The sequence below is a fragment of the Pogoniulus pusillus genome, chromosome 16, assembly GCF_015220805.1.
Source record: "Pogoniulus pusillus isolate bPogPus1 chromosome 16, bPogPus1.pri, whole genome shotgun sequence".
In the NCBI taxonomy this organism is placed as follows: domain Eukaryota; kingdom Metazoa; phylum Chordata; class Aves; order Piciformes; family Lybiidae; genus Pogoniulus; species Pogoniulus pusillus.
In genome coordinates, this window is record NC_087279.1 from 3,465,456 (window position 1) to 3,492,476 (window position 27,021).

Below are 27,021 nucleotides of genomic sequence, written 5' to 3' on the forward strand. Positions count from 1 at the left end.
TATAGTTATAATCTTATCTTATATATATTCTAAATATAGGGAAGCCAGAATTATGTTAGATATAGTTATAGTATTATATTAGAGTATAGAATCATAGAATGGTCTAGGTTGGAAGGGACCTCAAGCATCATCCAGCTCCAACCCCCTGCCACAGGTAGGGACATCTCCCACTAGAACAGGTTGCTCAAGGCCTTATCCAACCTGGCCTTGAACACCTCCAGGGAGGAAGCATCCACAACTTCCCTGGGCAACCTATTCCAGTATCTCACCATCCTCACTGTAAAGAACTTCCTCCTAACATCTAGTCTAAATCTCCCCTCTGCTAGTTTAAACCCATTCCCCAATGTCCTGTCATTACAAGACCTTGTCAATATTCCCTACCCAGCCTTCCTGTAGCCCCCTTCAGATACTGGCAGGCCACTATACAGTCTCCTTGAATCCTTTTCTTCTCCAGAATGAAGAGCCCACACTCTTGTAGCCTGCCCTCATAGCAGAGCTGCTGCAGCCCTCTGAGCATCTTTGTGGCCCTCCTCTGGACTGGCTCCAGCAATTCATAGAATCACAGAATCATAGAATCAACCAGGTTGGAAGAGACCTCCAAGATCATCCAGTCCAACCTAGCACCCAGCCCTATCCAGTCAACCAGACCATGGCACTAAGTGCCTCATCCAGGCTCTTCTTGAAGACCCCCCAGGGACGGTGCCTCCACCACCTCCCTGGGCAGCCCATTCCAATGGGAAATCACTCTCTCTGTGAAGAACTTCTTCCTAACATCCAGCCTATACCTACCCTGGCACAACTTGAGGCTGTGTCCCCTTGTTCTATTGCTGGTTGCCTGGGAGAAGAGGCCACCCCCCACCTGGCAACAATGTCCCTTCAGGTAGCTGTAGACAGTAATAAGATCACCCCTGAGCCTCCTCTTCTCCAGGCTAAACACCCCCAGCTCCCTCAACCTCTCCTCATAGGATTTGTGCTCCAGGCCCCTCACCAGCTTTGCTGCCCTTCTCTGGACATGTTCCAGCACCTCAACATCCCTCTTGAATTGAGGGGCCCAGAACTGGACACAGCACTCAATTCCATGTCCTTCTGGTGCTGGGGGCTCCAGAACTGCACACAGGATCCCAGTTGGGGTCTGATGAGAGCAGAGTAAAGGGGGAGAATCCCCTCTCTTGCCTTGCTGGCCAAACTTCTCTTACTTCTCTTGATATAGTACTGTCTATATAATCAATGAAGTGTCTCCAGAACTATGTTATATATAGCTATAATATTAGATTATTAATGTGGGGAAATGTGGCAGTTTGAGTTGATTTTCTAGCTCAGACATAGAGGAGAGGTGAACATTCCAGGGATGGGCCATAGAATGGCAACACTGGGTAAGTAAATACAATTTCTTTGGAGCATCAAGAGCTTTATGCCTAGAAGCACAGCTTGTTCTTTCCTCTTGCTGGCTTCTGCTGCTTGAGCTCTGCCTGCCTGCTATCTTCCCTGGCTGCTGTTTTGGCTGCTTTGCCATGACTTGACCCATGGCACTCAGTGCCATGGTCTAGTTGACTGGCTAGGGCTGGGTGCTAGGTTGGACTCGATGATCTTGGAGGTCTCTTCCAACCTGGTTGATTCTATGATTCTATGACCCCTTCCCCATCTTCCTTAAGGTTATTATACTTGTTTTACTCTAGTGATTTCTCTTTATACTGTCATACTTACACTATAAGAAATACAATTGCATCTTTCCCTGACTTTCCACAGAAAAAAATCTGTGTTGTGGTGAGTTTATTCTACCAGGGGAGGGCTCCACCCTAACCTAGGATGAGAAAAAACCACCAAACCAATCCAAACAGGTTTGCTCCATGCTTAGTCCAAATTCCTTGGGCAAACCATTTCATTCCTTTTCTGCTCTGTGTTCCCTTGGCTGAGCTTTCTCTCAGAAAATCATCAAAGATGTTGCTCTGAAGATTATATTGTTGGAAGAACTTGAATGCAATATCATGAAACTACGAGATTCAACTGCTGATCAGGCAGGTGCACAGAAGGGCTCAGGCTCTTGAGTGCTGCTGTGCTCACTTTAAGAACAAATGGAATTAAAAGCCATTGCTCCAGACATGAGGCTGTGCCTATCACAGCTGCATCTTATCTGTCTTTAATACACTTAGTCAATATGCAATGATGCTGACCATATCTGTGCAAACATACCTACTTTTTTATCCTGAAAGCTAATCAATAAGGGTTCTGTTAGCATACTTCAGCTTAACTACTGGAAACAAATGGCTGGAAAGAGGTAACTGGTGTCTCCTCCTCGTCCTGCCTTTGTGGGTGCTAAATCTGTATTAAGATGACCTCGTTTCTGTCTACAATTAGCTGAAGGGAGGCTGTAGCCAGGTGGGGTTGGGCTCTTCTGCCAGGCAACCAGGAACAGAATGAGGGGACACAGTCTCAAGTGATGCTGGGGGAGGTCTAGGCTGGATGTCAGGAGGAAGTTGTTGTCAGAGAGAGTGATTGGCATTGGAATGGGCTGCCCAGGGAGGTGGTGGAGTTGCCATCCCTGGAGGTGTTCAAGCAAAGCCTGGATAAGGCATTTAGTGCCATGGTCTAGTTGGCTGGCTAGGGCTGGGTGCTAGGTTGGACTGGCTGATGTTGGAGGTCTCTTCCAACCTGGTTGATTCTATGACTGCTGAGTCTTGTAATGACACCTCTGTGACATAATAAACTCCTCAAGAATTATCCTGGAAATGATCCTGCTGTAAAGGGGATTGTCTCTGCTCTACTAACTTTAGGAGCTTGAGGAGAACCCAAAAGAATTTCCACCAGCTTCAAGCATCTCACAGCCTTGGAGATAAGACTGTAGGGTCAGTGCAACCACATATAGTCATGGGTAGTACAGACAACCCAGATGCACCTTACAGCATGACAGAATAGTTTGGATTAGATAGGGCCTTAAAGATAATCTAGTTCCAAGCCCCTCACCAACAGGTCTCCCAGAGCCTCCTCCAACCTAACCTTGAACATCTCCAGGGAGGTTGTGGATCACAGAAGTACAGAAAGTGATCAAAGATCACAAAGACCTCAACCTCCTTGGGCAACCTGTGCCACTGTTTCATCACCCTCACTGGAGAGAACTTCCTAACATCCAGTTTGAATCTCCCCTCTGCCATTTTAAACTCATTACTCCTCATCCTGGCATTACAAGGCCTTGTAAATAGTCCCTTCTCGGGCTTCCTGTAGTCCTCCTTCAGATGCTGGAAGGCTACTATGAGGTGTCCTCAAAGCCTTCTCTTCTCCAGGCTGAAGAGCCCCAACTCTTGCAGGCTGAGTTGGACTCAAATATCTCTGGATGTCCCTTCTAACACTCTGTGAAACTGTGGTCTTCAGCAAGGGGGAATCTGCATCCTCCCTGAGCAACATGTTCAAGTGTCTCACCACCCTCTCTGTAAACAATCTCCCTGCTCAGGCTTCTCCAAGCAAATACCCTTTCTTTTCATGGCATGGATTGAGAGCTGTGTCCTGTGCTGTAAAATCTCTCTTCAGGTGAAACAAAGCCATGCACGCCCAAAAACTGAGACCTGCCATTATCCCACCTGTGCAACAAGTCATAGAATCAACCAGCTTGGAAGAGACCTCCAAGCTCATCCAGTTCAACCTAGCACCCAGCTCTAGCCAATCAGCTTGACCAGGTCACTAAGTGCCCAATCCAGTCAACTAACCCATGGCACTAAGTGCCCCAGCCAGGCTTTGCTTCAACACCTCTGGGGATGGCAACTCCAGCACCTCCCTGGGCAGCCCATTCCAATGCCAATCACTCTCTCTGGGAACAAACTCCTAACACCCAGCCTATGCCTTCCCCAGCACAACTTTAGACTGTGTCCCCTTGTTCTGTTGCTGCTTGCCTGGCAGAAGAGCCCAACCCCACCTGGCCCCAACCTCCCTTCAGGTAGTCGTAGACAGCCATCAGGTCACCCCTGAGCCTCTGCTTCTCCAGGCTAAACAACCCCAGCACCATGAGATGCATCATGAGATGCTTGAGAGCACTGCTCAGATAATTCAGTCTCAAACTAGACCTGTGCCTACACCCAACACCTCTCTTTGCCACAAAGGGGTATTGAGCAGCAGAGACATCCCAGGTGAACACTCTCCGCAGCGCTCAAAGCCGCCCAGTACGACATGATCGCTTCAATTGCTAATGACTGAGGCATGAACATGCAATAATTACCACCTTCCAGGGAAAATAGGAACAGTAAAAAATAATAACTAGCAGAGGATAAAATAGAAGGAATATATTCATGCAGAAATGAGAGACGTGGCTAGAGGCTTTGAACCTGAGCTGCACGCCTGCTGCGCGCGCTTTGATCGCCGGCACAGCGCTCACCAGGAGATGCTGCCTGCATGAAGAGTGAGAGATGAACGTGGTACTGACCTTGCACAGCTTGGCCAAGGTCCAGGTCAGGATCTCAGGGCTGGCAGTCTTCTCTTGTCTTCCTACTGCCAAGTTTCTTTCTCATCCTGTTCTTTGCTGAAGGAGAACAAAGGTTTCATAATTAAGCACAACAGAGGAGACCCAACTCATCCTAGGCAGCAGCAGAGGACCCCATGGTGGTACACAGGCACCCCCTCCACTCCCATTCTCCTGATCTTCCAGTTTTAGCTCCAGAACATCACAGTTCCACATGCCACACCACAGAGCTGCTGCAGGGGTCCTCTGTGACTGACACTGCTTTGAAACTCATTTACTGCTGGTCAATATGAACAGGTTGCCCAGGCAGGTGGTGTCCAGATAGTACAAGAAATCTGCCACTGTATTTCTTCAGCTGAGGAGGAAGTTCTTCACCATGAGAGTGGTGAGAGCCTGGAATGGGTTGCCCAGTTTGGTAGTTGAGACCCCATGCCTGGAGGTGTTTAAGGCCAGGCTGGATGAGGCTCTGGCCAGCCTGACCTAGTGTGAGGTGTAAAGAAACCTAGTGGGGTTGGAACTGGATGATTCTCGTGGTCCCTTCCAACCCTGACTGGTTCTGTGATTTGGGTAGGAAACAGAGAGCAGGTTTCTGGTTTACTCAGCTGATTTTCTTCCATTGCTGTATATGCTGCAGCAGCAAAAAAAACACCCATCTACTCCCCCCCTGCTCCAATCTTATGGAATATGCTGGATTCCCACGAGGAAAATATGCAAGGAAGGAAGAAACAACCTACCCTGTGCAAAGGGAGGGAAGAAACAACCTACCCTGTGCAAAGGGAGGGAAGAAACAACCTACCCTGTGCAAAGGGAGGGAAGAAACAACCTACCCTGTGCAAAGGGAGGGAAGAAACAACCTACCCTGTGCAAAGGGAGGGAGAAAACAACCTACCCTGTGCAAAGGGAGGGAAGAAACAACCTACCCTGTGCAAAGGGAGGGAGGAAACAACGTACCCTGTGCAAAGGGAGGGAAGAAACAACCTACCCTGTGCAAAGGGAGGAATGAAACAACCTACCCTGTGCAAAGGGAGGGAGGAAACAACCTACTCTGTGCAAAGGGAGGGAAGAAACAACCTACCCTGTGCAAAGGGAGGGAGGAAACAACCTACCCTGTGCAAAGGGAGGGAGGAAACAACCTACTCTGTGCAAAGGGAGGGAAGAAACAACCTACCCTGTGCAAAGGGAGGGAGGAAACAACCTACCCTGTGCAAAGGGAGGGAAGAAACAACCTACCCTGTGCAAAGGGAGGGAAGAAACAACCTACCCTGTGCAAAGGGAGGGAAGAAACAACCTACCCTGTGCAAAGGGAGGGAAGAAACAACCTACCCTGTGCAAAGGGAGGGAGAAAACAACCTACCCTGTGCAAAGGGAAGGAGAAAACAGACTGCCTTGTGCAAAGGGAGAGAAAAAACAACCTATCCTGTGCAAAGGGAGGGAAGAAACAACCTACCCTCTGCAAAGGGAGGGAAGAAACAACCTACCCTCTGCAAAGGGAGGGAAGAAACAACCTATCCTGTGCAAAGGGAGGGATGAAACAACCTACTCTGTGCAAAGGGAGGGAGAAAACAACCTACCCTGTGCAAATGGAGGGATGAAACAACCTATCCTGTGCAAAGGGAGAGAAAAAACAACCTACCCTGTGCAAAGGGAGGGAAGAAACAACCTATCCTGTGCAAAGGGAGGGAAGAAACAACCTACTCTGTGCAAAGGGAGAGAAAAAACAACCTATCCTGTGCAAAGGGAGAGAAAAAACAACCTATCCTGTGCAAAGGGAGAGAAAAAACAACCTATCCTGTGCAAAGGGAGGGAGAAGCAGATTGGGGAAGGGAGGGATGGGAAGGGTGAGGGGTTAGGGATAAGATGCCTTTAGGATTAGGGTTACAATTAGGGCCTTAGAGTTAGAATCATAGAATGGTTTAAGGTTGGAAAAGACCTCAAAGATGATCCAGTTCCAACCCCCACCATAGGCAGGGCCAAGCCTGACTGATTCTATCACTATGATTCTAATAGACCCTGAAGTGGCAAAGCAGTCCCTTTTATTTGTTTCCCTGAGCTATTCATTGCCCATAACATTAAGAAAGCCAAGAGACTTGTGGGTTTGTGATCAAAAACTTCATCTTGAGTTTCTGCTCATTCACTCCCATGTGATCCAAGCAGGAAGCAGAGCTCCTAAATGAAATTACAGCCCCCCCTGCCTCTCACAGTCATCTGCCAATTAATGTTCTCTTCACACCAGCACCACCCAAAGACAGCCTGGCACCACCCAAAGACAGCCTGACAGCACTCAAAATATGTACAGATTACAATCATGAAGCCATCATCAGGAACCCTTTTAAAAGTGGCTTCCATATGTCTCACCCCCCCAAAAAAAATGGATCTTAGCTTTGCTCAATTACAGAAAGCAGATTAAAAAAGTTAAAGAGTGTATTTTGTCTGGTTTGGGTTTCTTTTAGGACTTGGGAGCTGAGAAGGAGGGCTCAGAGCTTATCAGAGAACACATTTTTGTGTCCACAGTAACTTGAACTATGATTTCATAGAATCAGTCAGGGTTGGTCACCTGCAGTCTTACTGAGGATGCAGTCAATCCCCTCACTGATGTTAGGAGGAAGTTGTTGGCAGAGAGAGTGATTGGCATTGGAATGGGCTGCCCAGGGAGGTGATGGAGTCACCATCCCTGGAGGTGTTCAAGCAAAGCCTGGATGAGGCACTTAGTGCCATGGTCTGGTTGTTTGGCCAGGGCTGGGTGCTAGGTTGGCCTGGATGATCTTGGAGATCTCTTCCAACCTGCTTGATTCTATGATTGGATAGAACTGAGTGATAGGTTGGACTGGATGATCTTGGAGGTCTCCTCCAATCTGGTTGATTCTATGATTGGATAGGGCTAAGTGATACATTGGACTAGATGATCTTGGAGGTCTCTTTCAACCTGATTGATTCTGTGATTGGATAGGGATGAGTGATAGATTGGACTGGACAATCTTAGAGATCTCTTCTAACCTGGTTGATTCTATGATTGGAAAGGGCTAGGTGGTAGATTGGACTGGATGATCTTGGAGGTCTCTTCCAGCCTGGTCGATTTAATGATTGGACAGGGCTGGATGATAGGTTGGACTGGATAGTCTTGGAGGTCTCTTGATTCTATGATAATGATATTAAACAAGACTGGCTCCAATACTGAGCCCTGGGGAACACCAATAGTGATCAGCCAGCAACTGGCTTTACTTCCATTCACCACCCCTCTATCTAGCCAGCTTTTAACCCAGCAAATTATCCACCTATCCATGCCACGAGCATCTGTGAGCAGCCCATCTTCAGATGAGCAGAAATTAAGTTATCATTCCTAGTGAAGAGCCCAATCAGACTCTCAAATATTTGCTAGTAGCCATCACAGACTTTTTGCACATGAGACTGTCCAGTACCTATGTTAATAACATAACAAACACAATGAATTAAGCTCCAGAATTGAGAATGAATTAAGAAAGCTCCAGAGACAATTCTTTTAAGGAAAAAAAAAGAGAAGGAAAAGAGGAAAGGGAAAGTCAAAGAGAACCTGGGAAAGTGAATTTCTGGAAGCAAACATATGCTAGAGGCTGCAGCAGAATGTCCCCTCAGCACAGCAGGTGTGAGACAAATGAGTTGTCAGAGCCCATTGGAGCTGTTTGTACTTTCAGCACAGCCTTGCACTACTCTGATTGTCTGAGGCACCAGGGGACTTCAGCCTCCTGAAGGATCTTCTTTTCTTACCAGTAGCTAAAAACCCAAATGTTGGCCTATTTTGTGGGAAATACCAATATTAAACTTTTACCTGTCTGGGAATTAAGTGAAAGATCAAAAGGCTCAATCTAGGGGAGAATGAGGAAAAGGAGAAGGGAATTGTACTACAAAAATTGAAACCTAGAGGTTGGGTTTTTTTTTCTATGGACCTCATTTAGTTGTAATCCTTCAAAAATAGAGGATATTGATTTAAATTCCAATCTGAAATGTCACTCAAGCCCTCCAAATGTTTAAAAAAAAAAGGTAACTCTTTGCTTAAAAATACTCCAGGAACACTTACATTCAAAACCAAAACAAAGCTGTACATGGAAAGAAGCATCCAAAGCATCTTTCTTCCCACACCATTGCTTTTCAAAGAGTCTCAGGAGGATGAAGGTTGGAAGGGACCTCTAAGGATCACCTTGTCCAACCTCACTGTTAAGGCAGAGTCACCCATGGCTGCTTGCCCAGGATCACAATGTCCAGGGTAGTCTGGGATCTCTTCAGAGGAGTCCACAACCTCTCTGGGCAGCCTGTTCCAGTACTCCATCACCCTTAAAGTAAAGAAGTTTTTCCTTAAGTGGAATCTCCTGTGCTCTGGTTCACCCCCATTAGCTCTTGCCCCATCACTGGGCACCACCAAAAGGAGTCCAGCCCCCATTAGCTCTTGCCCCATCACTGGGCACCACCAAAAGGAGTCCAGCCCCCATTAGCTCTTGCCCCACCACTGGGCACCACCAAAAGGAGTCCAGCCCCCATTAGCTCTTGCCCCATCACTGGGCACCACCAAAAGGAGTCCAGCCCACATTAGCTCTTGCCCCACCACTGGGCACCACCAAAAGGAGTCCAGCCCCCATTAGCTCTTGCCCCACCACTGGGCACCACCAAAAGGAGTCCAGCCCACATTAGCTCTTGCCCCACCACTGGGCACCACCAAAAGGAGTCCAGCCCCCATTAGCTCTTGCCCCATCACTGGGCACCACCAAAAGGAGTCCAGCCCCCATTAGCTCTTGCCCCATCACTGGGCACCACCAAAAGGAGTCCAGCCCCCATTAGCTCTTGCCCCATCACTGGGCACCAGCAAAAGGAGTCCAGCCCACATTAGCTCTTGCCCCATCACTGGGCACCACCAAAAGGAGTCCAGCCCCCATTAGCTCTTGCCCCATCACTGGGAACCACCAAAAGGAGCCCAGCCCCCATTAGCTCTTGCCCTATCACTGGGCACCACCAAAAGGAGTCCAGCCCCCATTAGCTCTTGCCCCATCACTGGGCACCACCAAAAGGAGTCCAGCCCCCATTAGCTCTTGCCCCACCACTGGGCACCACCAAAAGGAGTCTAGCCCCATCCTCATGATCTCCACTCTTTCCACTTCTCATCTGCTTAACTGCAGCTGAAAAAATCAAGACAGTAATATCCCAGATGAGCTAACTGCAGCCTCTAGAAGTCACAGAATCACAGAAACATGCAGGTTGGCAAAGCCCCTCAGGAGCACCAAGTCCAACCTAGAACCCTACTCTACAAGATTCACCTTAAACCATAGCCCCAAGCACCACATCCAAACCACCTTTAAACACAGCCGGGGTTGGGGACTCCACCACCTCCCTGTATAGCTCATTTCAGTCCCTGACCATTCACTCCCTGAAAACCTTTTTCCTCATGTCCAATCTAAATCTCCCCAGCTTGAGGCCATTCCCCCTTGTTCTATCTCCAATTCCTTGTGAGCAGAGCCCAGCAGCAGCCTCTCCACAATGTCCCTTCAGGTAGCTGTAGACAGCAATGAGGTCTGCCCTCAGCTTCCTGTTTCAAATTAACCCTCCCCAGCTCCCTCAGTCACTCCTCACCAGATTTATTCTCCAGGCCCTTCCCCAGCTTCATTGCTCTCCTCTGGACCTGCTCCAGCACCTCCACATCTCTTTGTATTGCAGTGCCCAAAACTGAGCACAACACTCAAGGTGTGGCCTCACCAGAGCCCAGTCCAAGAGGACAATCACCTCCTTGCTCCTGCTGGCCACAGCATTTTCAATCCAAGCCAGGATGCCATTGGCCTTCTTGGCTGCCTGGGCACACTGCTGCCCCATATTCAGCTGCCTATTACCACCCCCAAAAGCCCTCCCCATATTCAGCTGCCTATTACCACCCCCAAAAGCCCTCCCCATATTCAGCTGCCTATTACCACCCCCAAAAGCCCTCCCCATATTCAGCTGCCTATGACCACCCCCAAAAGCCTTTCCCATATTCAGCTGCCTAGGACCACCCCCAAAAGCCCTCCCCATATTCAGCTGCCTATGACCACCCCTAAAAAGCCCTCCCCATATTCAGCTGCCTATTACCACCCCCAGAAGCCCTCCCCATATTCAGCTGCCTATTACCACCCCCAAAAGCCCTCCCCATATTCAGCTGCCTATTACCACCCCCAAAAGCCCTTCCCATATTCAGCTGCCAATTACCACCCCCAAAAGCCCTCCCCACATTCTGCTGCCTATTACCACCCCTAAAAGCCCTCCCCATATTCAGCTGCCTATTACCACCCCCAAAAGCCCTCCCCATATTCAGCTGCCTATTACCACCCCTAAAAAGTCCTCTCCTTATTCAGCTGCCTATTATCACCCCTAGAAGCCCTCCCCATATTCAGCTGCCTATTACCACCCCCAAAAGCCCTCCCCATATTCAGCTGCCTATGACCACCCCCAAAAGCCCTCCCCATATTCAGCTGCCTATTACCACCCCCAGAAGCCCTCCCCATATTCAGCTGCCTATTACCACCCCCAAAAGCCCTCCCCATATTCAGCTGCCTATGACCACCCCCAAAAGCCCTCCCCATATTCAACTGCCTATTACCCCCCTATAAGCTCTTCCATGCTAAGTTCCTCCAGCACTTTAGGATTTCTATTTCTTTTCCCCTGAAGGTATTGGCAGTTTCTTTTACAACATCAAATCAGAAACCTAACACCTCCCCCCCCCCCCAAAAAAAAAGGCAAATTAAATGATTCATGCTTCATCCCTGCTCCTAGAAGCCAAAAGTAGTGCCATACAGGAGGTCCAAGAGATAACTAAAAGGGTAAACCATGGAGGATATTGCTCTTAATTCTGTCAGCTAATTAAGAGAAGAAATGAAGTTAGAAACCAGCAGCAGCTTTCAGTGGTTGCTTTACAACCAGAAAGTGATGGCTTTCTGAAGAGAATTAAAGCCAGATTCTAGCTGGAAAACATTTGCAGGCTTTGCAGAGCCCATGGACACTTGTGCACATCCTGGCCTCCAGGAGAGGTGCTAAAAATAGGCTTCAATTTAGATTTCCCTTGTACCTTCCCAAAAAAAATAGCCTTGTAGCTTGTGTGGCTATTTGGACAGCTATAAATAATAGAGGAGTTCATGGAGGAATGGCCTCTGAGCTCGGTGAGCAAACACAATTTGGCCACCTGAAGGGTCAACCATTAATTGGACATTTTATTGCAGGTGTCTGTCTCTCATTCCTCCAGAGGGGTGGCTCCAGCTCCAGAGGCCCTGCTGAGAACTCTGCTCACTGAGGCACAGTTGGACTCAAAGACCTCAAAGGTCTTTTCCAACCTGGATAATTCTGTCATTCTGTGATAGTGAACCTTCTGGAGGTAGAAGCAATGTACCAAAGCTGTCAAGTGACTGAGAGTTTGCAAACCAGACACTAAAGTGTTGTTCAGGGTTGAGGGCCATGCCTCCAACCCACCAGGTTCATCCTCAGCCAGTCAGCAACAAAACTCTTTTGACATGCAAAGGTCATGGACAGAAACAACATTCTTCACATCTGCAATGACCACCACCTGCAGCCCTGCACACCAGGCAAATCCTATCCTAGTATGATAGAATCAGGCAGGGTTGGAAGGGACCCCAAGGATCAGCCAGTTCCAACCCCTCTGCCATGCCCAGGGACACCCTATCCTAGATCAGGCTGGCCACAGCCTCAGCCAGCCTGGCCTCAACCACCTCCCTGGGCAACCCATTCCAGGCTCACACTCAATCAGGCTGTCCAGATCCTCATCCAGCCTGGCCTTAAGCACCTCCAGGGATGAGGTTGCCACCACCTCCCTGAGCAACCCATTCCAGGCTCACACTAGATCAGGCTGTCCAGATCCTCAGCCAGCCTGGCCTTAAGCACCTCCAGGGATGAGGTTGCCACCACCTCCCTGGGCAACCCATTCCAGGCTCTCACCACCCTCATGCTGAACAACTTCTTCCTCACATCCAGCCTGAACCTACCCATCTCCAGCTCTGTTCCATTCCTCCCACTCCTATCACTAACTGACAGCATAAAAAGTCCCTCCCCAGCTTTCTTGCAGCCCCCTTAAGATAGTGGAAGGCCACAAGAAGGTCACCTGGGAGCCTACTCCTCTCCAGACTGAACAATCCCAACTCCCTCAGTCTCTCTGCACAGCAGAGCAGCTCCAGCCCTCTGCTCATCCTCGTGGCCCTTCTCTGGACTCCTTCCAGCCCCTCCATATCCCTCTTGTACTAAGGGGCTCCAGAACTGTATTATAGATAGTTATAATATTCTATTACATCTATCTTACAGAATCACAGAATGAAGCAGGTTGGAAGAGACCTCCAGGATCATTGAGTCCAACCTATCACCTAACCCTTCTAATTAACCTGTGGCACTAAGTGCCTCATCCAGCCTCCTTTTATGCATTTCTAGTGATGATGACTCCACCACCTCCCTGTACAGCCCACTCCAATGCTAATCACTTTTTCCATGAAGAATCTCTTCCTAACATCCATCTTGAACCTGCCCTGGCACATCTTAACTATAGGCAATCCAGAACTATGTCATATATAGTTACAACATTACATTATAAAGTAATCTTATCTATACCATCAATAAAGTGTCTCCAGAACTATACTATATCTAATTATAATATTAAGTTATTCATATGGAGAGAAAAAAGCCACCAAACCAATCCAAACAGGTTTTCTCCATGCTTAGTCCAAATTCCTTGGGCAAACCATTTCATTCCTTTTCTGCTCTGTGTTCCCCTGGCTGAGCTGTCTCTCAGAAGACCATGAAAGATGTTGCCCTAAAGATTATATTGTTGGAAAACCTGAATGCAATATCATTAAAGTACACAGTGCTCCAGGTGGGGTCTCATTAGCATGGAGTAGAATGAGAGGATTGCTTCCCTCACCCTGCTGCCCACATTTCTCTTGATACAGCCCATTCATAGCACAGCCTGGGTCAGAAGGGACCTAAGAAAGTCATAGAATCAGTCAGGGTTGGAAGGGAGCACAAGAATCATCCAGTTCCAATCCCCCTGCCATGCCCAGGGACACCCTACCCTAGAGCAGGCTGGCCACAGCTTCGTCCAGCCTGGCCTCAAACACCTCCCTGGGCAATCCATGCCAGGCTCTCACCACTCTCATGCTGAAGAACTTCTTCCTCACAACCAGCCTGAACCTACCCATCTCCAGCTTTGCTCCATTACTCTTAGCCCTGTCACTCCCTGATAGCCTGAAAAGTCCTTCCCCATCTTTTTTGTAGGGCCCCTTCAGATACTGAAAGTCATCTAGTCCACCCCTCCCTGCAGCAAGCAAGGCCATCCTCAGCTAGATCAGGCTGCCCAGAAGAAGAACAGGTCTCCTCCAGCTCAAAGGCCACCAGTGATGGTTGCACTAGAGGTGAGATTTTTACAAAGCAACCTGAGAGCATCACAAAGAAACCCAGTGGTGGAAACTTGCCACCACCCTAATTTATCCCATCAAGTAATTAGTCAGCACTGCAGACACTGCCCATAGCCTGAGCTTTCTGTCTTCAAGCTGCACTCACTGCATCTTCTGCCAGTATCATCCCAGCACAGATCATTAGAGACAGATCAGGGAAGTCCTTTGCCTCTTCCCTGTGGCTCAATCAGACATCATTTTATGGGGCTGGATTGTGAAGGCTTTAATCATTCTAGTGAATTTCTCCTAAGCTCTCCCTGAATTTCCAAGCAGTTCCACAAAGTGTGGACAGCAAAAAACAGGGCAGCAGCACTGCCATGTGGAGTTCCCCCACAGCACAGAGAAAGAGAGAAGAGCTTTTCCCCCTAGAGCTGTTCAGTGCTCTCCTATTGCATGCTGCTGCTTAGGCTAAAACCTCCTCTTCTGCAAGTATCAGCTACATTCACTATCTTTAGATGTATGACCTTACCTTTGGTGCTGTGACACACACATTGATTGAAGGCTCATCTGACAGGCTTGTAATTACTCAGCTCACCCTATTTACCCTTTTTAAGCCATGGAAGAATAGAAGCTTTTCCCCAGCCCATTGAAACTTCCCAGACCTATTAAAAAATAAATATTAATGCTCCAAAGAGTAGCTCAGCCAGCTCCTTACTAGGTGCCAGCCACCCAGACTTACTGGTTTAACAGAGCCTAACCATCACAGCTGCCATTTATCTGGCTCTTAATCACTGCTGGGCTATAAATGATTCCCTCCTGTGAGGCAACTGCATCTCTGTGCTCCTCTGCCTGCAAAGGGACAGATGCACTGGCAGGGCTGTTCCTAGCTGCAAATAGACTGCTGCAACTTGTTAAACTTCTCCCCCCCCCCCTCCTGTCAGCTTGAAGGGATGTTGTGAAGTGGGTTTAAACTTGCTGGCCATACATTTTCTCAAGCTCTTTTGCTTGTCAATCTTAACCATGTTCATCCTCTCATTCCTATTCTCTACATGCTCCTCATCACCCTGCTCACCATTTGTTACGGAGCCTTTTGCCAGCAGGGGAGAGAGGGGGCAGGAATTAAGGGAGCTTTGTTGTCTTCATCTTTCTGCAATTGGATTGGATTTTTTCTTTTTGGAGAGGAGTAAATAAATTGTTGAGGCTGGGTTCTTTTCTCCCTCCCATTAGCACATAGCAGACATAACCAAACCGTGGTTCTCTGCACCAAGCAACCCCTAACTTCTCGTTCCATGATCAATTACTCTCTTGCCATGGAGATGGGCTCTAATATAGAGCTTCTTTCTGCTGGGTGCAATGCATCTTCAGGCAGGGAAAAGGCAGCTACAGCCTTTAAGAAGCAACCAAGGATAATCTCACACTTGAGAGCTTACATATCTATTTCTCCAAAGGGAGGACCTAGTGATGCTGCAGTTCTCCTCCTGCTCCTCCCTTAAGCCTATCTCAGAGAATCAAAGACTCAACCAGGTTGGAAGAGACCTCCAAGATCATCCAGCCCAACCTAGCACCCAGCCTTAGCCAATCAACCAGACCATGGCACTAAGTCACTCATCCAGGCTTGGCTTCAACACCTCCAGGGACAGCAACTCCACCACCTCCCTGGGCAGCCCATTCCAATGCCAATCACTCTCTCTGACAACAACTTCCTCCTAACAGCCAGCCTAGACCTGCCCTGGCACATCTTGAGACTGTGTCCCCTTGTTCTGTTGCTGCTTGCCTAGGAGAAGAGCCCAACCCCACCTGGCTACAGCCTCCCTTCAGGGAGTTGTAGGCAGCAATGAGCTCTGCCCTGAGCCTCCTCTTCCCCAGGTTAAACAACCCCAGCTCCCTCAGCTTCTCCTCATAGGGTTTGTGTTCCAGGCCCCTCCCCAGCCTTGTTGCCCTTCTCTGGACACCTTCCAGCACCTCAACATCTCTCTTGAATGGAGGAGCCCAGAACTGGACACAGCACTCAAGGTGTGGCCTGAGCAGTGCTGAGCACAGGGGCACTTGTCCTACTGCCCACACTATTCCTGAGCCAGCCCAGGATGCCATTGGCTCTGCTGCCCACCTGGGCACACTGCTGCCTCATCCTCAGCCTACTCTCTACCAGTACCCCCAGGTCCCTCTCTTCCTGGCTGCTCTCAGCCACTCAGTTCCCAGCCTGTAGCACTGCTTGGGGTTGTTGTGGCCAAAGTGCAGAACCCTGCACTTGGCCTTGTTCAGTCTCATCCCATTAGCCTCTGCCCACCCATCCAGCCTGGCCAGGTCCCTCTGCAGGGCTCTCCTACCTTCCAACAGCTCCACAGCTGCTCCTAGCTTGGTGTCATCTGCAAACTTACTGATGCTGGACTCAGTCCCCTCATCCAGATCATCAATAAAGATATTGAACAGGACTGTGCCCAGCACTGATCCCTGGGGAACACCACCAGTGACTGGCTGCCAACTGGATGTGGCACCATTCACCACCACTCTGTGGGCTCTGCCATCCAGCCAGTTCTTGACCCAGCACAGAGTGAATCTGTCTAAGCCATGAGCTGCCAGCTTGGCTAGGAGCTTGTTGTGGCAGACAGTGTCAAAGACTTTGCTGCAGTCCAGGTGGGCTACATTTCCTCCTACCCCACACTTGCACACTGCCAAACAGATTGAAAACTACACTGTGGGATTTGTTTTCCTATCAGACATGACCAAGTGCCCCATCTTCTATTTCAGCTATTAGAACACTGAACTCAGACACTGATGGGTCATTTGTTTTAATTGCCTGGAACCCACCAGGGGACTGCACTCTGCTCTAAGTGCAATTTCCCTGTGCCTTCTGCCCACTTGCTCCTTCCAAAAGCATAGAAAGAGCCATTAATTGTTGTGTTCAATATTCTATTTCCTGCAAGCAATACCAATTTAATTAAATTGCTATGGGTAGAAGTGACCAGCTCCAGCTTCTCTCAGCTGCTCATACAGGTCAGTAGAATGGATACATTTCCATTTCATTGCTGACATCTTCATTTGAAGTGCTCCCTCAGTCCCCTACTGACCTTCAGTTTGTTTGTTAGGTGTTTTCTACCCTTCCTGCTCAGCTATTCATGCTGTCCCAGCTGAGACTGGAAGGCAGAAGGGCTCTGCAGCAGGACCTTGACCACCTGGACAGATGGGCAGAGTCCAATGGGATGGGGTTCAATAGCTCCAAGTGCAGGGTGCTGCACTTTGGCCACAACAACCCCATGCAGAGATACAGGCTGGGGTCGGAGTGGCTGGAGAGCAGCCAGACAGAGAGGGATCTGGGGGTGCTGATTGATACCCACCTGAACGTGAGCCAGCAGTGTGCCCAGGTGGCCAAGAGAGCCAGTGGCATCCTGGCCTGCATCAGGAATGGTGTGGTCAGCAGGAGCAGGGAGGTCATTCTGCCCCTGTACTCTGCACTGGTTAGACCACACCTTGAGTGCTGTGTTCAGTTCTGGGCCTCCCAGTTTAGGAGGGACATTGAGATGCTTGAGCGTGTCCAGAGAAGGGCAACGAGGCTGGGGAGAGGCCTTGAGCACAGCCCTACGAGGAGAGGCTGAGGGAGCTGGGATTGGTTAGCCTGGAGAAGAGGAGGCTCAGGGGTGACCTTATTGCTGTCTGCAACTACCTGAAGGGTGGTTGTGGCCAGGAGGAGGTTGCTCTCTTCTCTCAGGTGGCCAGCACCAGAACAAGAGGACACAGCCTCAGGCTGTGCCAGGGGAGATTTAGGCTGGAGGTGAGGAGAAAGTTCTTCCCTGAGAGAGTCATTGGACACTGGAATGGGCTGCCCGGGGAGGTGGTGGAGTCGCCGTCCCTGGAGCTGTTCAAGGCAGGACTGGACGTGGCACTTGGTGCCATGGTCTGGCCTTGAGCTCTGTGGTAAAGGGTTGGACTGGATGATCTGTGAGGTCTCTTCCAACCCTGATGATACTGTGATACTGTAATTGAGGTCTTCTCCTTCCAGAAGAGGAAGGACAACAGTCCATAGAATCAATCACCTTCTGCGTGCTGCCACTGTCAGGGTACTGCCCTCCACACTTGGAACGTGAAGGGTCTGCAGGAAAAAAGAACTGGGCATTGCTTTCAGCCCTTTAAATCCTGAAAAGAAATGATTCCTCTGGAGCTGTTCACAGGGGAAACCAGGGGCTAAAACTCCATCACTCTCAGAGTTTAGCAGTGTGCTTGTTTGAGCCTAGCTGGGAGATTTCAGTGGGAGGAATTAGATGCTAGGCTGTGAAAAGGAACCAATGGTGATGGCTGCTGCACTCAGAGGCTTGCTGAGATGGATGAAAACAAGAACACAAACAGAGATAACAGAGTTGCTCTCTCTGGCTCTGGCTGCCTCCCTTCTCTCTCTAACCTGCTGTGTAACTGATCTCTCTGCTTCCTAACCGCCCTGGGCAATTCTCCAAACTCACCTTGAACATAAGGCAAAGTCTGGGATAAGGCAGAGGGGTGGAAGGTAGTTGTAGACAGAAATGAGCTCTGCCCTGAGCCTCCTCTGCTGCAGGCTGCACACCCCCAGCTCCCTCAGCCTCTCCTCACAGGGCTGTGCTCCAGGCCCCTCCCCAGCCTCGTCGCCCTTCTCTGGACACACTCAAGCATCTCAATGTCCCTCCAAAACTGGGGGGCCCAGAACTGAACACAGCACTCAAGGTGTGGTCTAACCAGTGCAGAGTACAGGGGCAGAATGACCTCCCTGCTCCTGCTGGCCACACCATTCCTGATGCAGGCCAGGATGCCACTGGCTCTCTTGGCCACCTGGGCACACTGCTGGCTCATGTTCAGGCAGGTATCAATCAGCACCCCCAGATCCCTCTCTGTCTGGCTGCTCTCAGCCACTCCGACCCCAGCCTGTATCTCTGCATGGGGTTGTTGTGGCCAAAGTGCAGCACCCTGCACTTGGAGCTATTGAATGCCAATTGCAAGGGAATCATAAAGTAAATGACATGGAGCTGTCAAGTAAAATTCATCTAAACAGCTCTAAAAATCTCACAGGGAAACTTCCTCCTGCTGCAAGATGCCGTTAGGAGGAAGTGGGTCAACGCTGTAAATCAGAATTCCTCAGTATACCAGGACTAAATGAAAGCAGGAGGACACCTCAGACTGAAAACCTGACTTGCAGTGGTTTTAGTGCAGGCAGTATGCTTGTAAGATTGCCACTAGAAGCAAACAGCTTCAAAATAGGGAACTGAACAGCCTCGTTTCAGAACCCGCTGCAGCAATATGACAGCTTTGTGTCCAAATCAATCACCACTTCAGAACAGCAGAAGACTCAAGACCTTTGACTTTGGACATGACTTTGATTCTTAGCCCTGGTGAGGCCTCATCTGGAGTATTGTGTCCAGTTTTGGGCCCCCCAGATCAAGAAGGACAGGAGCTGATTGAGAGAGTCCAGTGCAGAGCCACAAAACTGATTAAGAGAGTTGAACATAGAATCATAGACTCAGCCAGGTTGGAAGAGACCTCCAAGATCATCCAGTCCAACCTAGCACCCAGCCCTATCCAATCAACCAGACCATGGCACTAAGTGCCTCATGCAGTCTTTTCTTGAAGACCCCCAGGGACGGTGCCTCCACCACCTCCCTGGGCAGCCCATTCCAATGGGAAATCACCTTCCTTCTGAGGAGAGCCTGAGGCAGCTGGGGCTTGGAGCTTGGAGAGGAGCAGACTAAGGGGTGACCTCGTTCATGCCTATAAATATGTGAGGGGTGAGTGCCAGCAGGATGGAGCCAGCCTCTTCTTGGTGATGCCCAGTGACAGGATAAGGGGTGGTGGGTGGAAGCTAAGGCACAGGAGGTTCCACGTGAACCCAAGGAAGAATTTTTTCCTTGTGAGGTTGACAGAGCACTGGAACAGGCTGCCCAGGGGGGTTGTGGAGTCTTCCTCTCTGGAGACATTCAAAACCCACCTGGATGCTTTCCAGTGTGATCTGTTCTAGGGGATCCTGCTCTGGCAGGGAAGCTGGACCAGATGATCCTTCAAGGTCCCTTCCATCCCCTGACATTCTATGATTTAATCCTCCTCCATCCTTACCCTGCTGGCTAGACCCCAAGGTATGGCTGTAACACAGTAAAACTCAGCTGAAAGATGAGATCTATCTACCTACCTGCCTGCCTACCTAGCTACCCACAACTGCCTACCTACAACTACCTACCAGCCGACCTATCTGTCTACTTACCCACCTGCCTACCTACCCACGACTACCTACCTACAACTACCTGCCTACCTACACCTACCTGCCTACTTACCCACCTGCCTACCTACCCACGACTACTTACCTACACCTACCTACCTGCCTACTTACCCACAACTACCTGCCTACACCTATCTGCCTACTTACCCACCTGCCTACCTACCCATGACTACCTACCTACAACTACCTACCTGCCTACTTACCCACCTGCCTACCTACCCACAACTACCTGCCTACACCTATCTGCCTACTTACCCACCTGCCTACCTACCCATGACTACCTACCTACAACTACCTACCTGCCTATTTACCCACCTGCCTACCTACCCATGACTACTTACCTACAACTACTTACCTGCCTACTTACCCACCTGCCTACCTACCCATGACTACCTACCTACAACTACCTACCTGCCTACTTACCCACCTGCCTACCTACCCACAACTACCTGCCTACACCTATCTGCCTACTTACCCACCTGCCTACCTACCCATGACTACCTACCTACAACTACCTACCTGCCTACTTACCCACCTGCCTACCTACCCACAACTACCTGCCTACACCTATCTGCCTACTTACCCACCTGCCTACCTACCCATGACTACCTACCTACAACTACCTACCTGCCTATTTACCCACCTGCCTACCTACCCATGACTACTTACCTACAACTACTTACCTGCCTACTTACCCACCTGCCTACCTACCCACGACTACCTACCTACAACTACCTACCTGCCTACTTACCCCCCTGCCTACCTACCCATGACTACTTACCTACAACTACTTACCTGCCTACCTACACCTGCCTACTTACCCACCTGCCTACCTATCCACGACTACCTACCTACAACTACCTTCCTACCTACACCTACCTACCTGCCTACTTACCCACCTGCCTACCTACCTACAACTACCTACCTGCCTACTTACCCATCTGCCTACCTACTTACAACTACCTACACACACCTACCTACCTGCCTACCTACCTACCTGCCTACTTATCATTATTATTATTGTTATTTTTCCCTCCTCCTTTCAACCACCTTGGGCTCGGTGCAGCATTTTGCATGCCTGACCCCTGTTAGAGCAACCTTTGGGTTCTTCTCCCTGCTACCTGCTGTGGCTATCACAAGAGGACTGCAATGGTAGAGCACTGCAGGGGTTCTGGCCACTTTCCTCTCATCAGACAGGACCTGTAGCAGGGAGTCTATCAAATAACTTTGTTGGAAAAGACCTGCAAGATCAAATTTGACCATCAAACCAAGACTGTCATGCCCATTAACCCATGCCCCAAAATGACTGTCTTCAGAGCCCTCCACTAGCTGTGAAGATGGCATTTGATGTGGAGCTGGAGCTGAGCAGGCTGCTTATACCACTGTTGCCATGTGTGTGTTCAGTCGGAGGCAGAGCTCAAAGCAGCCAAAAGGCAAATCTGGCCCAGTTCCTCCTCTTTCCCTCAGGGGAGAGTTCAATCAAGGATTGCTTAATGCTTGAATTCTCATCAAGAATTAATAAGTTCCTGATGTGGTGAAAATGAATAGTCTCAGAGAAGCAGCTGAGCTGCTTGCTTCGTACAGGGGAAGGAAAAGAAAGGGAACAACTATTTGGCAGCTCTGATGCAATGGTTAAGTGAGAGAGGGGGAACTCAGAATTCCCCAACTGTTTCAGCTCTTTCAATCATGGAATGAAGGAATGGCAGATCTCAGAGACAACTTGGAAGAGGAATCTCCCACCACTGTTCCCTCAAGCTTGGATACCATGCAGAGATTCCTCACAAACACAGTCAGGGAAGACCTAACTCATAGAATCAACCAGGCTGGAAGAGACCTCCAAGGTCTTCTAGCCCAACCTAGCACCCAGCCCTATCCAATCTACTAGACCATGACTCTAAGTGCCTCATCCCCTCACAGCCTTGGTAGAAGTCATGTCCCAGCAAGCAGGGCTTTGAGATGCCTTTCAAGCATCTTAAATTTTGTAGCATTTGTTTTTTACTACTGGGCAAGAGCAAAAACTGCTGGAAGAGAACTAAAGGATCTTGTATTTTTCTGGGATGTATTGATTTATTTATAGCACCCCCCCCATACACACACACTTGCTGCTCACCTTCTTTGGCTGGAGTGGGCATTTAGAAAGGGATCCATCAGCCTCAGGTAGGTCAGGTCTCCATGCCACACCTTCTGTCACAGAGTCCTCTCCTGCAGGGTACCTTGATGGAGTTCCAGTTGCACCAGTGCAGATATGCTGGAGGAGAATGTAACCAATATCCACCTGCCCCAGCATCCATTTAGGGCAGATCTGCTCTTACCTGCAAACTCTGCTGGAAATCCTTCTACCAGCTCATGTATGAGATACTTCACAGTGTAGGGCTCCCCAGTTCAAGAGACACAAGGAGCTACTGGAGAGCTGAGAGGAGGCTACAAAGCTGCTGAGAGGGCTGGAGAGTCTCTGTGAAGAGGAAAGACTGAGAGCCCTGAGGCTGTTGAGCCTGGAAAAGAGCAGCCCCAGAAGGGATCTTCTCAATTCTGATCAATAGCTAAAGGGCAGGGGGCAAGAGGATGGGGCTAGGCTCTTCTCAGTGGTGCCTAGAAACAGGACAAAATGTAATGGGCAAAAACTGGAATCCAGGAGGTTCCACATGGACAGGAGGAAAAGGATTCCTTGGTGTGAGAGTAGTGGAGCCCTGGAGCAGGCTGCCCAGAGAGGTTGTGGAGTCTCCTAGTCTGGAGAAATTCCAAACTCACCTGGACATTGTGATCCTGGACAAGCTGCTGTGGGTGACCCTGCTTTAGCAAGGGGACTGAAAGCTCCCCCAGGTCTTGGTGAACCCCACTGTGTCAGGATTCTGTTAGGAGCAAGAGCTTTGGGGTGCACACAGCCAGGGAAGAAGCTGCTGGGAGATGGTAAAGTTGAGTGTTAAAATGCAGCACTACCTACATATCTACCAGTGCTGAGCAGCTGCAGATTAGGCAGCAGCTGAGCACTGAACTCAGCTGCTTTAACCATTCTGAAGCTCTTTAATGCTCAAGCCACAAAAAGTTCCCAAAATTAAAAAAAAACCCAAATGCTGAAATGCAATCAGAGCTGAGGAACTGTGGTGTGCTCAGCACTGCTCAGGCCACACCTGGAGTGCTGTGTCCAGTTCTGGGCTCCTCAATTCAGGAGAGATGTTGAGGTGCTGGAAGGTGTCCAGAGAAGGGCAGCAAGGCTGGGGAGAGGCCTGGAGCACAGCCCTGTGAGGAGAGGCTGAGGGAGCTGGGGGTGTGCAGCCTGCAGCAGAGGAGGCTCAGGGCAGAGCTCATTGCTGCCTGCAGCTGCCTGCAGGGAGGCTGTAGCCAGGTGGGGTTGGGCTCTGCTGCCAGGCAACCAACAACAGAACAAGGGGACAGAGTCTCAAGCTGTGCCAGGGGAGGTCTAGGCTGGATGTTAGGAGGAAGTTGTTGCCAGAGAGAGTGATTGGCATTGGAATGGGCTGCCCAGGGAGGTGGTGGAGTTGCTATCCCTGGAGGTGTGCAGGAAAAGCCTGGCTGAGGCACTTAGTGCCATGGTCTGGTTGACTGGCCAGGGCTGGGTGCTAGGTTGGACTGGATGAGCTTGGAGCTCTCTTCCAACCTGCTTGATTCTATGATTCTATGACAACTGGAGGAGAGAGAGCAGACATTGAGGGGCAAGTAAGGCTGTCACTCAGTCCAGAAAGGGAACAACAGGGGGAAATAATCATCCTGCATCCTTGCATCCTCAAATCCTTCCAGAGGACACAGCCAAGGAGGTCATAAAAGTTATGATCTGAAGAGACACAGGAATAAGCATTATCCTTGGCACAATCACTCCTAATTATCTTGAAGCATTTCCTGGAAGAGCCATCATGCATGTTGCAGCATCTGCCTATTTCCCTGGTGTAACCACAGCAACACTTGCTTTTCTGCTCCAACTATCAGAGAGCAGAAGGGATTGAGGATAAAGCAGGGAGCAGAACCACCAGGTCAGTACTGCAGAGTATGAAATTCCAGCTTGCACCAGCTTAGATTTAGCAATCATTTGCTCTTGTGATCAAATGGTGATCACCTGGAATGAAAAAGCCAAGTGTGACTTTTGTCAGCATTGCCAGCAGATGTTTTGGACTGCAGAAGGTGGTGGCTTGAAGGATAAATGTGCTGCACTGCTCTCATTACCAGCCTGCAGGTAGTGATGCCTCATGATGGTGATTATCATTAAGGTAGAACTGAATGCACTATCAGTGCAAGGATATCACTGAGAAGGTCAGATTGTGAATCTCTTACCTACAGGGATAGGGTTTGCTGTTCTATTTCACTCCTTTGGGTAATCCAAAGGCAATCCCAAACACAAATACAGGCTGGGCACAGAGTGGCTGGAGAGCAGCCCTCAGGAGAGGGACTTGAAGGTTCTGCTGGATGAGAAGCTCAACATGAGCCAGCAATGTGCACTTGCAGCCCAGAAAGCCAACCAGAGGCTGGGCTGCATCAGGAGAAGTGTGGCAAGCAGGGCCAGGGAGGTGACTTTCCCCTCTGCTGTGCTCTGCTGAGACCCCACCTGGAGTACTGCATCCAGTTCTGGAGCCCCCATGACAAGAGGGATGTGGAGATGCTGGAGAGTGTCGAGAGCAGGGCCAGGAGGATGCTCAGAGGGCTGCAGCAGCTCTGCTGTGAGCACAGACTGAAAGAGTTGGGGCTGTGCAGGCTGAAGCAGAGGAGGCTCCCAGGTGACCTTCTTGTGACCTTCCACTATCTGAGGGGGGCTACAAAAAAGCTGGGGAGGGACTTTTTAGGCTGTCAGGGAGTGCCAGGACCAGGAGGAACGGAGCAAAGCTGGAGGTGGGAAGGTTCTGCCTGGCTGTGAGGAGGAAGTTGTTGAGCATGAGAGTGGTGAGAGGCTGGAATGGGTTGCCCAGGGAGGTGGTTGAGGCCCCATGGCTGGAGGTGCTTAAGGCCAGGCTGGATGAGGCTGTGGCCAACCTGATCTAGGGTAGGGTGTCCCCTCGTTCTGTTGCTGGTTGCCTGGCAGCAGAGCCCAACCCCACCTGGCTACAGCCTCCCTGCAGGCAGCTGCAGACAGCAATGAGCTCTGCCCTGAGCCTCCTCTGCTGCAGGCTGCACACCCCCAGCTCCCTCAGCCTCTCCTCACAGGGCTGTGCTCCAGGCCCCTCCCCAGCCTTGCTGCCCTTCTCCAAACACCTTCCAGCACCTCAGCATCTCAGGCAGCAACAGGGTGGGGAAGCTTTTCCACATCAAATGAGGATGGGGCCTCAGCCAGGATCAGCAGAGCCTGGAGCACAGCAAAACCCAGACTCAGGCCTTGTTAAATCAGACTTACAGATCTGCAGAGAGTCCACCATTCCAGCAAGTGGGACTGCTGGGATTCCCCAGGGGCTGCCTCGCTGACTCCTCTGCACCTGCAGCTTATTAACAGCTGGCAGAAGTCCAGCAGCGATGACATTTCACTGTCACACTGAAGCAGAGAATGAGATGTTTGAACGTTAGAGGTTAATTCTCTGTCCCCCAAAAATAGCAGCAGGAATGCCAGCTTGGTATTAAAAGCAAAATATCAAGTAAAAGGTATATGGGACTTACAGTTCCTCCCTAAACCTTTGCTGGGGGATTTGTCAGCTGGCTGTCAGCAGGGGCTGTGGGGAGCTGGGATCTGCAGCTCAGGCACCTGATGGTGGCAGCAGCAGCAGCAGCTTTGTTCTCACTCCACTGAAGCACAGGATTGTGAAGATTTCCCCCCCCCACACCCCAATCTCCATTATCTTATTGGGAAAAGTGTAAATCTCATTATTCCAGAGTATGAAGAGGAATAAAAGACAAACCAAACCGACCCAGACAAACCTTGAGATGCCCTTGCTGCCTTCCTGGGAGGTGAGTATGACCTAGCACAGCCTTGCTTCTTGCTGCACATGCAGTGAGTGTGTTCCTGTAGGTGAAGAATGCAGTAAAAACCCATAAAACCTGAAACATTCCTGCTAAAGAGAAGTAGCTGAAAACAGAGGAGGGAACAAATATATGTTCAAGAGCATTTCTTTGACTGAGCTACTCTTGAGAGTGGTGAGAGCTTGGAAAGGGTTGCCCAGGGAGGTGTTTAAGGCCAGGCTGGATGAGGCTCTGGCCAGCCTGATCTAGGGTAGGGTGTCCCTGGGCATGGCAGGGGGGTTGGAACTGGCTGATCCTTGTGGTCCCTTCCAATCCTGACTGATTCAATGATTCTACTACAACAAAGCTCTTTTCTTCAGAAAATAAAGATCACCTAATATATACTTTTATGTAATGATCCTATTCATACAGAACTCAGGCTTCTAGCCTAAGTGGAGCCTTGCCTAACTTCTGCCTAAGAAGAAAAGAACATTACTGGGTTCCAAGGTGCCTAAATCACCTTTATTCTGCTAATCTTTAAGGAAGAGGGGTAGAAATGCACCTTGCTAATCTGTATTCTACCAGGTGTAACTCCTTTCACCTCCTCTCACACCTGGTAGGTTATCTCCCATTTCAGGGCTGAGCATCTTTTAATGCTGGATAATGTTATTTTTTGTGGGTGTTTCATGTGCCACTTAGCTTAAAGCTCTGTGTGCTTGGAGGTGATGTGATGTTAAGTGGCACAGAGTATATAAAGCGTGTTAGAGATGCTCACATTATATAGGATGGTAGCTTGAACCAGGAGATGACAGTACCATGAAATCAATGAGGCATCTGAACTCAGGGTGTTTGCAGTGCAGCTTCATCCTTGCTTTGGTGTAGATCATAGAGAGATGGTTTGTTGTCCGTGGTGTCTGCTAGTTCCAACGAAGCCAAGGGCAGCTTGACTTTGGTATGAAGCCAAGAAAACCCATCACAGATCATAAGCTATAGAGGACTATAAGTGACAAAACAGATTCCTAGCAAGGAAATGCCATCAGGAAATGAAAATGAGCTACAAAGCAAAACGGAAGAGAAACTCACTGATTACAGCTAAGGCA

The 27,021-nt window shown here is 49.6% G+C and overlaps 1 long non-coding RNA gene across 3 annotated transcripts in view; it reads right to left on the reverse strand.

Moving 5' to 3' along the window:
• Positions 1–22,828, reverse strand: part of LOC135182191 (uncharacterized) — a 50,333-nt gene extending 27,505 nt beyond the window's left edge. For 2 of the 3 annotated variants that reach the window (XR_010305082.1, XR_010305083.1), the window contains exons 1-2: positions 14,351–14,550; positions 4,409–4,504 (exon numbers count right to left, since the gene is read on the reverse strand). This is a non-coding gene — a long non-coding RNA (uncharacterized LOC135182191). Of the gene's footprint in view, positions 1–4,408; positions 4,505–14,350; positions 14,551–22,160 lie in introns of those variants that run through there. The other variant, XR_010305084.1, reaches the window with a different exon arrangement.
• Positions 22,829–27,021: the final 4,193 nt, after the last annotated feature.